Source organism: Opisthocomus hoazin, chromosome 1 (assembly GCF_030867145.1).
Source record: "Opisthocomus hoazin isolate bOpiHoa1 chromosome 1, bOpiHoa1.hap1, whole genome shotgun sequence".
Classification (NCBI taxonomy): Eukaryota; Metazoa; Chordata; class Aves; order Opisthocomiformes; family Opisthocomidae; genus Opisthocomus; species Opisthocomus hoazin.
Window position 1 is genome coordinate 7,778,067 of NC_134414.1, and position 16,028 is coordinate 7,794,094.

The 16,028-nt window shown below is 39.6% G+C and overlaps 1 protein-coding gene across 16 annotated transcripts in view; it reads right to left on the bottom strand.

Moving 5' to 3' along the window:
- Window positions 1–16,028, bottom strand: part of TENM4 (teneurin transmembrane protein 4) — a 648,250-nt gene that overhangs the window by 549,944 nt on the left and 82,278 nt on the right. The window lies entirely within an intron of this gene.

The window sequence follows — 16,028 nt, forward strand, 5'->3', positions numbered from 1 at the left end:
CATAGTTTCCTAAAATTGGGTAAACTGGGCCAAACCTACAAAAAGCCATGTTACTCCTGTATTCCACCTGAAGGTGGAAGGTCTTACATGTGAAAAGTAGTTTCTGAACTAAACCTAACTAGTATCCAGAAGGAGCCTAGCAGTCCAAGATATGTATCCAAGCACCTTTCAAACTGTAAAAGGGGGAACATATTAATTATTAATAGTTAAATATTTTCAGACATATAGAACATGTGAGAACATCCCTTTGGAAATTACCATGGCATAGAATGAAGCGATGATCAAATGGATGGCATTAAAGACATTTTCCTCTGTTGCCTTCCTTGAATAGTCATTTATGAACCAGAAAGTAAATGTGTAAAGAATCTTAAATCATGACCAGTCACCCCAGAAAAAAATTTTATAGTCAATTCACACTACTAAATGGTTTAAAAGCCAGAAGAGTTGCAACAGGAAATCAAGTCCAACTTTACTGGAACAAATTGTGCTTTGAATTATGTTGGTGCAGTGCCACAGAAGTCAAGGAGATATGACCTTCACAACTAATGAAAGAGGGCCACTAAATTATTCGTAGTCAGCTTGGCTCCACAGCCACTTTGCACATTCTATGCACAGCATCTTGTTCCCCCTCTTAGGCCAGCAGAAAATTTTCAGTTAAAATATAAGCTAATGAATGTGAGAGACATCCTTTTACAGTAAATCCTCCTGGTAATAAAGACAATACACTGGAAACTGTAGACCAGATTTACATGAAAACTTATATAACTTGATGAACTTGACTCAAAGTCCTTTCATTGTGACATCTCATCGTAAAGGAGCAGATTTTCTGAGGTGTAGGAGGTGGGCAAGCATTTTAGAGCATTGACCAGTGGAGCCCTGGTTATTGCTTGTGTGATTGCAGAGCAGTCAAAAAGCAGATCCTCATCCGTTTCCTTCTTCCCATCCATATTACATGTGATCCCAGCCCTGCATATGACAGTGGCATAAAGAGATTCCTTAGATGCTCTCACATAAAATTTATGGTGTGGCAGACATTCACCTGATGATTCAGTCAGACACACATTTGGGAAATACCTACAGAAATTAGTTTGTTTATTCTTTAAGAAACAGATTCAGTTAACAAGGGGAAGGAAGGGGAAGGAGGGAGGCAGTGAAAATAATGAGAAATTAATATAACTATCATTACCCATAAATATTAAAGCAGATTAACAGATTATGAGATAAAAAAGCAAGTGGAGCTTCCATAGTTTAAGGTTCTAATAGCATTAAGTTTCTATTTCCTGTCAACTCGTTACAAGTTAATTGCCATTAATTTTTCATAGCTAAATAGCGGAAGAAATGAGATTCCTGCATTATCAGCCATACACTGTAGCTGTGAATGGAGTCCAATCTAAAATGGTGAAAAAGTCTCATCACAAGATAATTGAAATTATGGCTGGAAAAGGCTTGTTAATCCATACCCTTGCCACTGCAATTTCTTCTCTGCTATGGATCATCCGATGAAGTATCCCATGGAAACAAGGTTTAAACATGACTCAGTGATTTAGAATTTTTTGCTGTTAATTGACCAAATTATTTTTTAGTGAAACCTCTCAGTAAGTACTCTTTAAGTACTGATTGCTATATATCCACGCACAGTAAGAAATATATTATATATTAGAAAGGCATCTGGGCTCAGTGCAAATGACAGAGCTAATTCTTTCTTTTCAAAGCAAACACCTAGCTGCTTCCTTCCCATTTTAACATGTATGCTGTTTTATTCAGTAAATACTGAGGAGTTTGTTCAAACCATCTTGTTTAGATATCTGACTTCGGCATCTTGAATACCATTCTCCACTAACTGTTTATGGAGTTTCGAGGTCTGACAGACCCATACAGGAAAGCAGTCTAAATCAGTCATTTCTGCTCTGATTTTGATGTCACAAGAAATGAGTTCTGGTATTCATAAAGTGCTTTGCATATCCAAAGCTTTTTTTGGAAGACTGTATCACCACTACATCATCAACAAAACAACGAGGATGCTGTGCTTCGAACAGTCTAAGTACCAGCAACAAAGCCTATGAAGTTGGAGGATAAATACTAACATATGCTGCTGAACAGAGAAGCGTACACATGTACCAGATCAGCTAAAAGGAGCCAGTTCATAAACTTCTGTGTTGAACCACCAGTCAAAGGTGGCAGAAATTCACAAGGAGTTAATGTTTATTCCCCATACTAGTTCAGAAACATAACTTCATGCGAGGTCCTCATAATATGTGTAATACAACTAACCACAAACCAGTGACACTTGCAGGATACCGCATATCATCAAATGCACAAAATGCATGATTTGAAAACATAGGTCACTGAACCTCATTTACTGTAATTTTAATAATGCCAGAAGTTTCTTGTAGCTAATAAAGTTCTGATTGAGTTTTTCATGCTGACATCCCCTTTGAATTATGTAAACGTCTTCCACCGTACTTTGGAAAAATCTTTGTCACACTGCAGCGGGAATTTCTTCCTGCTTTGCAGTTCAAATTATCTTTTCTTTAACATAATCCTATCATACCTGTCTTTGTCATCTGGGGATAACAGAAACAATCTTTTGCTTTATCCTCTGAGTGCATGACTTTCTTTTCCCTACCAACTCAGGATATTGATTCCCTTAATGATTTTTGCTGCTGTTCTTGGAATTCCCTTCAATTTGTCAACATCCATCACTAGATTCCAGGTGCTAGAATTTCGTCACTGCCGTACAGCAAAAGAATCACCTCTCTGTGGACAAAATAATGAAGATCCTGCACGTACAGACCCAAATTACACCATCCCTTTTTGTCATCCTCTAGCATTCCAGCATGCATATCTATTATTTGCTGTCTGCTAAACCCCAAGGCCTCCTTTGACATTTCTGCTTTCCAGGTATCTTTGTCTGACTTAAGAACTGCTTTAGATTATTTCCCTTTCAGATTTATTAGTCTACATTTTTCTAGGTCAAATCTTGTTTTGTTATTTGAAGCACATATTTCTGACACCTCCCATTCTCCTAGCTCTATCTCCTGGTAATTAAATGTAGGTAGAGATTTGGATAGGAATTGGTCAGAGTAGTTCAGGCTTTTTATCCTTTTATGTCTTGCCCTGATCCTACTAAGTGCTGCACCCTTGTTTGCTACTAGGATGCTCACTTTTTTACCTGCGTGTCTGACTGTACAGGTGCCAAAAGGCAGTCCTGGAACTTGCTCTTATCCTTGTATGCTGGCCAGAAAGAAAAATGCAACCACCCTATCTAACTTTTGGTATCCACAGTGTAGACAATCCACACCTGAACCAGTCTAAGCTTTCCTATAGTTAATAGAAAAAAAAAATGGATATGTTCAGTTTATAACCATCCTCATCCTGAAATAAACATCAAAACCAAGTTTAACAAAGTACACACTGGAAGTGTTTGTTTCTTTTCAAAGGCCCTGGAGAGAGCCCAGTAGACCTATCTGTATATGTGTAAACAGCTACAGACAACTGAAGACCATTGTAGACATCTTCTTTGACTGGCTTCATGATTTACACTTTCATTTTTATCTAACTACTAAAATGTAATAGTGTAACAGCTTCTTTAGATTCAGTGTTTAACAGTGGGTTTTACCCAGCAGATGTCTAGGCGGTTAAAGTACTACACGAATATGATATCTTGTATCCGGCTTATGAATAAGTGGTCTAAGGAATTTATATTTTCTTTCATTTCAAGGCCTACAGCAGATGCTTACTGATGTCTTTCATCCTTTGTCATTTAATCCAAAGTATTCCACTATTCTGCTATTCATTATCAAATTGTATCTCAGTGGCATTGCAAACACATAAAACTATTCATGATTTCAGTGCATAGTGGTAATGAAAAGAAAATAGAAGGAACACAAATAAATAAACCAGTCGTCTCATATATTTACTACCTTAAAAACTCTGTTATGTAGAACATATTTCTCTCTGTGTTATACACAATTGTCTCCAAGTGTTTCCTGCATTACTTCATTAAGAAAAGTTCACATAGGTTACTACAACTATAACTGCAGCAGCCAACAGTTCCACAAATTTTCAACTTCATTAATCTATTACAAACTTAAGAGTTGAAGATGAAATTGTGATTACAACCTGGCCTATCAAACACTGCCATGGCATAATCCCTGAATCCCATTAAACCTGTCAAATATGAAGACAGTTGCTCACCATATGATACTGTACATTAAGTTCATTTCAACAAGAGAAATCTCTTTAAGTTTTATTGTAGAAATAACTATGAATTTTATTGTTTGTTTAACAACATGGAACATTCCATAAAGATCAGAAACCTTAATTACACTCTACCTAATGCTCCAGAGAATTCATTGGAATGGCATTTTAAACCCCTTTTTCCTAGTTCTAGACATGGGTCTTCTGTTATCCATTTCGATTTTCCACCCAGACTTTTTAGAAGGAATAAAATCCCACATATTAAGTAGCTTTGCAAGCCAGTCAGATCCTGTTTTCTCATTAGTCTCAAAAATTTATGTTTACAAGGTAAGCTGTGTATCTTTTCAACATCTGACATGGTTTTGTAGAAGTTGTGGTGGTAGCAACAAATCACTTATTAATAGGTCGTGCTAAAATTAACAATGACAACAGAGAAGCAATGCCTTATTCAGCAGGTTTTTTCCCTCCTCTTCCATGGTGTTCCTCTTGATTTCAGTGATAATCTTTATTGTACAGCTATCTTTGCAGTTCACCATGGATGAAGACAAGAGTCAGTTCCTGTGCATATCTCCTCAAAGTCACTGTTCATTATGTTCCAGATAATTGTACTGTTACAAACCAGTCTACAGTGCAGGGCGTTTAATATCTATCAACGAGTATGTCATTTCAAGAGGAAGTATTTACCCAGGAATAATCAGAGGAAAATTATCTTTTTATAGCATCTCTCATTCAGAAAGGTAGGAAGAATCTTTTTTGACTGTGAGGCACCCAATCATTTTTGCAAGAAATCTGTGATATAGCCAAGTGTATGAATCTATAGTAGACTGACTTTCAAAATGAAAGGTATAGAACTAAGTGAAAGCAGTGATGTTAATTTTGTATATTTAATTGTAGCTGCAAAGCAATATTAAGGACAGAGCAAGGCATCTGAAGGCAGATCAGAATATCTCCTTGGTTTAATTAACAGTAGAATTACTGGTAGTATCTTAGAAACAATTATTTTATTACTGGAAATGACCACTCTGTAGGAAACTACTTCAATAGTTCAAAATTTTCCATGTGAGAGTGAAACCCAGAACCCCTCCTTTAACAGTGTACTTTGAGTGGTGTGGGCGGTCAGTCAACCTTATGAGAATGTTATTAAAGGGACAAATTTTTCCAGACTTAGGCTTTTTCACAAGGAGTGAACATTACTGGAGACCAGAAGACATGCCGTGATATCCCCCAAGATTAAGACACTGGCAGGATTCATGGAAAGGATAAACATGGGGGAGCATGTTTATATCCTGGCCTTGTGCGACTGAAAGACCTAAAAATGTCAGTGTTATATGTGAGATATCATCCCACAGAAAAAAGCACTTTGGGTTAAATTTCTGATACAAGAAGCAAACAGTTCTCGAGCAAGTGTTTCAGAAGAAACAGAGCATGTTCAGAGAAGAGCAACGAGGTTGGTGAAGGGTCTAGAGAACAAGTCTCATGAGAAGCAGCTGAGGGAGCTGGGGCTGTTTAGTCTGGAGAAGAGGAGACTGAGGGGAGACCTTATCGTTCTCTACAGCTACTTGAACAGAGACTGTAGTGAGGCAGGTGTTGATCTCTTCTCCCAACCAATTAGTGACAGGACAAGAGGCAATGGCCTCAAGTTGCATCAGGAGAGGTTTAGATTGAATAGTAAGAAATATTTCTTTACTGAAAGAGTGTTCGGGCCTTGGACCAGGCTGCCCAGGGCAGTAGTGGAGTCTCCATCCCTGGAGGTGTTTAAAAAACGCGGAGATGTGGTACTTTGGGATATGCTTTAGTAGGCACGGTGGTGTTGGGTTGACGGTTGGATTTGGTGATCTCAGAGGTCTTTTCCAACCTATGATTCTATGATTCTATGATAAAAGATAGCAATGTTTCAGTGCTTTTAAAATGAAAATATTTAAATCAACTAATATACTTACATTTTTTTATAGAACAGCAGGAAGTGCTCAGGAGTTGTAGGTTCTAGTTAAAAAATGTATGTATCTGTACGCAACATTTTTCTCTCAGGTACAAAATCTAAACATAGTTGATCTTAAGTATTGAAGACTAGAAACAAGCGGTAATCTGCATGTGTTGTTCTAGGAAGCTCTGAAGCAATGACTGTACAGTCCTTAATCTGGATTAATTTGGATCTTAAGTAGCATTATTTCATCACATACTAACAAGAAACTTTCTCTTCCAAGAAATGATTTCACAGTTTTTAGATGATGAGTTGACAAAAATTATTTATTTTCCCCCCAAAAATGGCAAAGTTGCAAATCATAGGTAGTTCTTGGTAGAGCACAGCATCTGGTGAGGAGTACTAAATGGTGTGGGACAATAAATAAAGAATACTATACCCAACTGAAAGTGGCCATGAAAGCTTAACAATAGTTTTTGCTTGTGTTTGAATGTTTCCACCTTGAAGATTAAAAATAGAATTGGATTAAATATGCTTTCTGTTTTCCAAATCTGTTTTATAAAACTGAATAATTTTTCAATATTTATTGCAATTTTCTCTGGCTTTTTTTCAGGCAAACCAAAAAAGAAGATGAGAAAAAAAATAAGAAGTAACTAACACAGCAACACAGATTTTTGGACCTCTTGCAGCTAAATGAAAAAAATTAAATAAATTGGAATGCCAAACAATAAAGCCAATAATGTCAGTAATTATTTTAACAGACATGATGAAGCAGACTTGCAAGTGGGTGTCTGTTGCCATTTCAAAACCACAAAAAAGCAGGCTGCCAATACTGCTAACTGAGAGGAAACAAATACACATGCAACTTCTCGTCACTGAATAGTAACTGGTATTTATTGCATTTAAGCTCATTTTATCTGACTTTTCATTTGATTTTATTTTGCTTCTCATAGAGTGCATTATATTAAATATTTACTATCTTGGTTAGGATGTCAAGGCACACTTTACTGTGTTATTAGATTACTGAACTGTAGTTCATGTAGGAATTATTTAGGGTTGCTCAAGGGTGGAGAATTAAATGTGATGGGGTGAAATTAGAAGAGGAAAAATTATAGACAGTTAATCCAGACTTATTCAGAAAACTGTAAACCTTTTCCCAGGGAAAAGGTTTTTCAAGTAGACTGAGTGGACTGACAACAGCAGTTCAATAGTGAGTATTCCTGCACAGAAAGAATAAATCACGCTCTCTGTTGACTCTGTAGCACAATGGTGTCCTGCTGTAAGCAGTGGCCTGGGCGTCAGAAGACATTCTGAGGCCAGGGAGGTGATTCAAGACAGCCAGCATGGCTTCACCAAGGGCAAGTCCTGCCTCACCAATCTAGTGGCTTTCTATGATGGTGTAACAACAAGAGTGGACAAGGGAAAACCAATGGACGTCATCTATCTGGATTTTTGTAAAGCCTTTGACATGGTCCTCTAAATCGGAGAGCCATGGATTTGATGGGTGGACTGTTCGGTGAATAAGGAATTGGTTGGATGGTCGCAGCCAAAGGGTAGTGGTCAACGGCTCAATGTCCGGATGAAGACCACTGACGAGTGGAGTCCCTCAGGGGTCCGTACTGGGACCAGTACTGTTCAATATATTCATCAATAACATGGACAGCGACATCGAGTGTTCCCTCAGCAAGTTTGCAGATGACACCAAGCTGAGTGGTACGGTCGAGACACCAGAAGGACGGGATGCCATCCAGAGGGACCTGGACAAGCTGGAGAGGTGGGCCTGTGTGAACCTCATGAGGTTCAACAAGGCCAAGTGCAAGGTCCTACACCTGGGTCGGGGTAATCCCCGCTATCAATACAGGCTGGGGGATGAAAGGATCGAGAGCAGCCCTGCTGAGAGGGACTTGGGGGTACTGATAGACGAAAGGCTGGACATGAGCCGGCAATGTGCGCTGGCAGCCCAGAGGGCCAACCGTGTCCTGGGCTGCATCAGGAGAAACGTGGCCAGTAGGTCGAGAGAGGTGATTCTGCCCCTCTACTCTGCTCTGGTGAGACCTCACCTGGAGTCCTGCGTTCAGCTCTGGAGTCCTCAGCACAAGAAGGACATGGAACTGTTGGAGCGGGTCCAAAGGAGGGCTACAAAAATGATCCGAGGGCTGGAGCACCTCTCCTATGAGGACAGGCTGAGAGAGTTGGGCTTGTTCAGCCTGGAGAAGAGAAGGCTGCGGGGAGACCTGATTGCAGCCTTTCAGTACTTAAAGGGAGCCTATAGGAAAGATGGGGACAATCTTCTTAGTAGAGACAGCAGTGACAGGACGAGGGGTAATGGTTTTAAACTAAAACAGGGTAGGTTTAGGCTAGATATAAGGAAGAAATTCTTTACATTGAGGGTGGTGAAACACTGAAACGGGTTGCCCAGAGAGGTAGTGGAGGCCCCATCCCTGGAAACATTCAAGACCAGGTTGGACAGGGCTCTGAGCAACCTGATCTAGTTAGCGGTGTCCCTGCTCGCTGCGGAGGGGTTGGACTAGATGACCTCTAGGGGTCCCTTCCGACCCAAAACTTTCTATGATTCTATGATTCTATGATTTTCCCAGCTCTGCCACTGACTTCCTTTGTAACCTTGGCTGGCTCACCTCAGCAATTTTACTTTCTCTTGAGTCTCTTGCAGAGTCTTAAGAGTCTCAATGCAAGGTGTAATTCTAGCTGGGGCTTGTCAATGCTGCTGCAATGTAAATAATAAATAAATGATGTATTTTCTAGCAATGATTACACTCTTCATCTTGTACCATCTTCTACTACTTTTTTTTTCCCCCAATATATTGCAGCAGGATCTAAAGGAGCCCGATCACTTACCAGAGATTAACACCCCTGGAAAACTCTTGATGTTAACAGGAGTTTTCAATCTACAAGCAAAAGGATTGCAATTCTCAGAAACTCATCCCTCATCTCTTTTTCCCTAGCCTGCCATCAGCTACCAGCAACCTACATCTGAAGAGCTCCAACACTTAACAGCTGTTTTGCATGACCTGTAGTCTGTAATAGACATAACTTTCTCAGAGACAGTTCCTGCTCTGGGTTTCTTCTATAATTGACCATCATCAAGAACCACCTCTGGAAAATTGTTTTCCTTCTCTCTCTTAACAATATAGGAGGTCCAAGTGATTCCCCTACGAATGACTGTGCTGGGTTGGACCGGTGACTCATCAAGACGAGTGACCAGCAAGGAGTTCTAGAAAAACAGTAGAGCAGGTGTTCATACCAAGAGTTAAGCCTGCCAAATATTCTCCCAGACACCACCAAATTATGACTCAGGGACCTCTTCACTCAGAGAAAGAGATGCTGTTATTAAAAGCTTTCAAAGGATGTTTGTCTCTCCGTGAAGTTGTTTAAAACATCCACAAACAGCTATATAACTGATCTTTAGGTAGCTAAATTTAGCAAGCAGCAGCTCACTCTGTAACCCTTGCATTTTATCACTGTTCTACAGCAACTTATCTTTTTTGACTCCTGGTATCATTGGATGGTCCCCTCTTTTTCTGCAGGAGAAGAAAGCCATGATGTCACAAGGACTGTCAACCAGAGTGCCTTTGAGTGCCCTCTGGAAGGCAGGAGGTTAGGGTATCTCCCACAAAGACACTGTACCAAGCAAGTTAGATTACTTGCAAGGACAGCAGAGCAACTGAAGACTAAAGGCTGGAGGAGGAATTGAGGGATAGGCGGAATGAAAAAAAGATGTGGTTCCTTTCTACCCATAAAACAACCATACTTTTCAGGTGTGGCTTGGAGCCAGGACTCTGTTCCAAGCACACCTCTGAACTTGGTCCACCACACTTCCCTGGAGGTTAATCTCATTAAACTACTCCTAATATTTTATTGAAAATTGATAGCTTCTTCTGCTGATCTATAAACTCCTACTCCATGCAGTAGCTGTCTTTTAAATCATGGGTTGGAGGCTTTCCCAATTTTCAACTTCTAAAATCCACCCAGTTGTCATGTAACTACTATTTTCTCCCACACTTGCTTACAATAGGCATGTTTTATGCTTGTTTATTTTGCTGCTGTGGATTTATTTTGATCCCAATGGATCACTGTCATGGCATGAATAATATCTTCAAAACAGCAACCACAATCCCATCTGTCATCACAAAAATTCTCAAAAAAACAGCAGTATATTTCACCTGCTCTTCTGTGAACTACTGGACCAATTCTCTTTGCATTTTCTCCCATATTCAGCATTGCTTTTTCTGTGATCATAGAAAAACAATAGGAAAGCACTTCTGGAGAATGAGACAAGGGTTGGAATTTTAATGCCAATAAGCACTCAAAATTTCATGACAAATTTCACAGCTGTGTAACCACACCACTCTGTTCCTACAGTTATTCTAGGGGAGAGGCAGAGAGATGGAATAGGACTTTCTTAATAAACTTTTTTCCTGTACTGTTTCTCAACAAGTTCAGTACGAATCATCAGAAAATGTCCTTGTGCTTGTAACAGAAGAAGAGATCTCCACTGTACACTGTTCACCAAGATGCTTGATCAACGATCAGTTTTCACGGAACCAGAGACTGGTTTGGGTCGGAAGGGACAGTTAAAAGTCATCTAGTCCAGTCCCCCTGCCATGGCCAGGGACATCTTCAGTGGATCAGGTTGCTCAGAGCCCCGTCCAACCTCACCTGGAATGTTCCCAAGGATGGGGCATCTGCTACCTCTCTGGGCAACCAGTGCCAGCATTTACACCACCCTCATTGTAAAGAATGTCTTCCTTATAGCTAGTCTGAATCTATCCTCTTTTAGTTTAAAGCCGTTACTCCTTGCCCTGTCCTATCCTATCATCAATGTTTTCTTGTTTGTAAATATATGCAAAAGGATGGTCAATGTCATGCTGTTGGGTGGATCAACCCCTGCAGTCCTTGCACAAATGCCATCTAGAAGGACCTTGTGATGAAACGCAAGTTGATGTTGATCTTGGTGCACAGACTTATAATCCCTTTGGCCAAATACCTGCTTGATGGGATGGATTCTGGGCAGGGCATGGTTAGGGTCTTAGTGCTGAAGACTCAGAATATGGGTTACTAAGTACTTCCAGGGGAAGGTGGTGAGAAGGTCAAGGAGATGACGTGCTGTGGGGAGTAAATACAGTAGATGGGAGAAATGAGGAGAAGAAAGTCAGATGCCAAAGGCAAGAAAAAGAAAGAAAAGCAATAGCTTTAAACTGCCAAAATGCCCAGTCAGCTGTAGTTTGTAGCTCTGCCAGATACTTTAAATCCACTTCGTCGTGTCAAAGCTGAAGTGGAATCTGCTCAGTGCTCAGTATTACTTTTCATTAAAGAAAGTGGCTGCTGGGAGTACAAGTTGCAAGCAGCCTTTGGAGGAGAAGATGAGCAGGGAGTGGATCAAGGAAATCTTGGAGAGAGAGAGAGAGAGGGCTAGAAAAAAACAGGCTTGATTTTCCTCTCATTTGAAGCAGTTTTACTTCTTAAAACTCATCTGATTTCAGAAGAGCTGCCCTACATTTACAGTAGTGTGAAGACCAGGAGACTAGATGTGTACCAGTGGAATATATTTTATATGTATCATTCTTGTACTCCTTATTCTGGTATTTTTGTTAGTCATTTTAATAGTTGCCAGAAAAAATAAAGTAAGTAAAAACATGACTTTATAAAGAAATAGAATAAAATAAAACAAATAACCTGTTTCCCCAGAGTTCGCATTCACAGATCACTTATGATACAGTGGTATAACACAGACTTCTGAATTTGGACCAGTGATATATACAGGTGATCACATATGGCAACAAATATGTCTATTAACAGGACCTCCTAAAAATCACTGATTCTCACCATAATGTACAGAAGGTAACTGTCAAATTTTTCATTTTGCCTTATCTAACAAGAAGTCTTTCTGTATTTCAATAGAGAGGCCCAGGGAATATCACAAATTTCCAGGTAAGTGTTCTAAGGTCAGATAACCCAGCTGAACCAGTTTTAAGGGCAAACACTTTGTCTGATGCTTGCTTACTGAGTAGCCAAGTACTCTGCGATATTAAAGGAGGTTCTGTTTACATGTGATAGCATGGAAATAACTATCAGGAAAAAATATATATAAACATTACGTTGCCTGGCCTTGACAGTCGAGGCTATGGACAATATATTACACACAGATGTACGTTTTGTAATGCTTTCGTTTAAAAGGTTTAAGCTGTTTCCAAGGGGACTGCTCCAGCTCCCAGACAAACGGCCGCTTGACAGCTCTCCTAGTGCTCAAAGCTCTCATGCAATTTTGTTCAATACACAAAGTGCCAGACTGAAGGAAATTGCTCTTCCTCATCTGATGTTAAGTGATTGGCTTTCTATCTTCATTAAATGTGTGCTACTCGATGCCTCAAAGACATTTTACCTTGTCCTAGTACGTGAACTTTAGCAGCTTTGTGAAATACTCAGAAGGGCTCTGTGGAAATAAGCAGAAAAATCCTAAGTCCTGCCTACCTGTGCCCTTGCCCCTATTAAATCGATTAGAGATTGGACAGATCAGACATTGTCTCACTAGATGTACTGAGTTACTTTTAAAAGTTAGTTTCTGAATTCAGATGAGATTTTATTCCCAAAGACCCTGATCTCATCTGCAAAACTGAATTAGAAATGGAGGAAAAGGGAAGGGTGGAAAGGAAAGAAAGATGGGGGGGGTGGAATTTATACATGATTGATTACAAAATTAAGGTAGTACTTGGGAAACATTGGTTGTGTTTGTGACTGTAGCCTGCTCTGTGCCAGCTAAAGTTCCAGGTGCCCTCCCTCTTCATTAATTCTGATGAGAATCCAGGTACTTTTAGTTTCATGAAAAACAGGGTTCAACTAGAATATCTGAAACCATCCACTAATCTCCCAGAGTATGGTGGGATATGAGGCAGCTTTCTGGATCAGTCTTTGACCAGGCATGACAAAGAAAGGGAGATTTGTCTCTCAACAGCCATTAAAGAAATGAGCATCCTTTTATTTTTTCGTTTTTGTTTCCTTCCCCCATTTCGGTAATAACGAAGAGCTGCTGCACTTCTCAAAGCCTGAAAACGCAACTGGGCTGTTGAAAGCCACAATAATGAGATCCCTGTTGAAGAGTCAGGTCTCATCAAATAATAGACCTTCCCTGTTTGTGTTTAAGGGTGGGTAAACAACCACAAAGTGAATCCTAACTGGAAAAAATTGCATGACTTCTCACATTTGTGCAGCTGGTTTGTTCCAGTGCTATTCAAAGCTTTACTGGTTTGTGGCTGGACCTAGGTCTGATACAAAGCCACTACTTGTTTATGAAGAAAGCTGAATATTTACCCTGCTGAAAACTCAGCACACTAGAGAAAAACTGAAAAAGGCAAGAGCATTATACCTTGGGGCAAACATAATCACCTTTGAAAGACTGGATGGATGGTGGCATTATGAGTGTTCATCCACTCCTTCTCTTACACTGCAAATAGAAAATGCCTGTGTGTAAAGGAGATGTAATAGTGAAAGTGAAAGCACCATTACTGGGAAAACTGGTGCTTTGGGCAGAATGAGGAACAGTCTGTTCTACTCAAGTATGAGGGGACAAATTTGCACTAACAAATCCCACGAACAGAGTGGTGCCAGCATCCAGGTGGAAATGACAGAGCAGCTTCCAGGTGGGAATAGTTCCCACACAGCTTGATGACCCACTAGAGAAAAGAAGATTCACATATATGCTGGTGTGCAAATATCTTCTTCCATCCCTTGAAAATATTCCAGCCTGCACAGCATACATCAGCTGAGCAGGAAAATCATAATAAACTCAAAAGCTGTGAGCGTCTTCCAGCACAGGGATGAGGTTAACAATCTCTGGAGGCTTTCTGCATGTTTGAAGACCTTTCCAGGTGGCTCCACATGATTTACCAAAATTAATAGCTCAACATCCAGCTAAAGCTTGGCATTTGAGGATCTTGGGTGACAAGATTCCTCTCACCCTCACTTTAAAGACTTAACTGTGCTGCTAAATTAAAAGCGTAATAATTTTGGGGAACAGAAATAACCCATTGCCAGATGAAGGTGCTTCTGCCTGCTGGCTAAAAAGGCAATCTAGAACAACTGAACTTTTAACATACTTGCCACAGTCAGAAGCAAAAAATTAGACAGAATAAATCTCTATTATTTCTCTTTCAAAACTGGATTTCCTCTAAGATATCAAGCACTGTGCTTCTGAAACCTTCTCCTATAAACATTTAGTACCCTCACCTGATCTGCCTCATATCATGCTAATGAAACCAGAAAAAACAGACAAAATACATCCTATTTTTTAAAAAAATTAAAATGCTTAGGAGTAAAAATGAATTGAATGTTCCTATTAATCATTTTCCAGTTTAACAAAAAACATACAATCTAGGGGAGCAGATAGCAGTGCCAATGAAATTTTCTCAGCAGAGGCCTAAGAATTATGTGTGAAGGGAACAACTGACTTTTCTCTCTCCCTTTTTTATTAAGAAATAATAAATCTAATAAAAGTTGACAGCTTTTTATTTAAATTTCCAATTTCTATGAAAATAAGTATGGAAAAATGACATTTAGCAGTTTAAGCATTTTCTGTGTTAGGTGCTGGGTAGGGATCAGTTACAGGAGAACCTACAGGAGAAAGAATAATGTTTTCCCCATGCAAGCTGCACAGGAATGGGGATAAACAACCAATCTGCTTGGAAACACAATTCCAGCAGCAGTTGTTTGCAGTTATGAATGTACAATCCTATCTTTATATTGCACATGTGGATATAAATTGCCAGCCTTGCTCTGCACTTACCAATATGTCATACCTGTGAAATATTTTATTATATAAAGAAAACAATGTTTCACTTTATATGGGCCAGTATTTCTATGTAGATCTGACATCAAAAGGGATGCTGTGCTACACTGTTATTATATTGTCTAGCAAGCAGCTCAGCCAGTGTCTTTCAACATGCAGAACTGGGAGACAGACCCTTCCACTCTAGTCTTGACACAAAGAGCAAGGCATATACTCTCTTTCCCCATTTCCCTGTTATTAAATGAGGAAAACAACTGTTTCTTCCACAGGGTGGGGGATGTTTGTAAAGTTTTCAAAAGAGTACCTGAAATTATTCACAAAGAACATAAATATTAACGGCTTGATTCAACATATTAACAATCTGTCTTTCTTTAAGACATTATACTATTCTCCACCATCACAGCATCTGGAGAGAAAAACAACATCCCACATAATATTTCATGAGCAACCAAGAGTGATAGAAAAGTTCTGGGACTTCACAGTGCTGCTACAGATTCTCTGTTTGGCAGTATATCTTAGGTTTTAGAAAGGAGAATTTTCCATTTTTGCTCTTGCTTTGATTTGTGGTTTTGATGGTTGATTGATTTTACTGTATAACTGATTTTATTTTGCTGTTATTTGATTTACTGAAGTCGCAGATGTGAGGGGTAGAGGGCATGTCCATGTTCTGAATAAACTTCTTGTTATGTTGCAAGGGGTTTTTCCTGAGTGAGTGTTAGACATTTATAACACCCATGTAACAGTAGTTTTCCATCAGTCAAGACTTAGTATTGCTATGATGGCGAAATTGTTACAGTTATCAACAACAGTACAAAACCCAAAGATGGAGACAGTATTTATCAAATAAACGAGATGGATCAGATTACAAAGAATTCCACCAGAAACAATGCTGTAAACCAGGCATAAAATAGTGCTGAATCTAACCCCTATTTGTTCACTTGCTTAGTACTAATCTGTGCTATGAAGTTGGGAAGATATGCCCAAGGTTTTGTCCTGTCTATGGGGATGGAGAAGACTGGCATCTGAACTCTGCTTATCACAGTCGTGAGGGCTGACCCCAAGGATGCTGTTCTCACAAGGGCTGTACTAAATTAGGCTAGACCTACA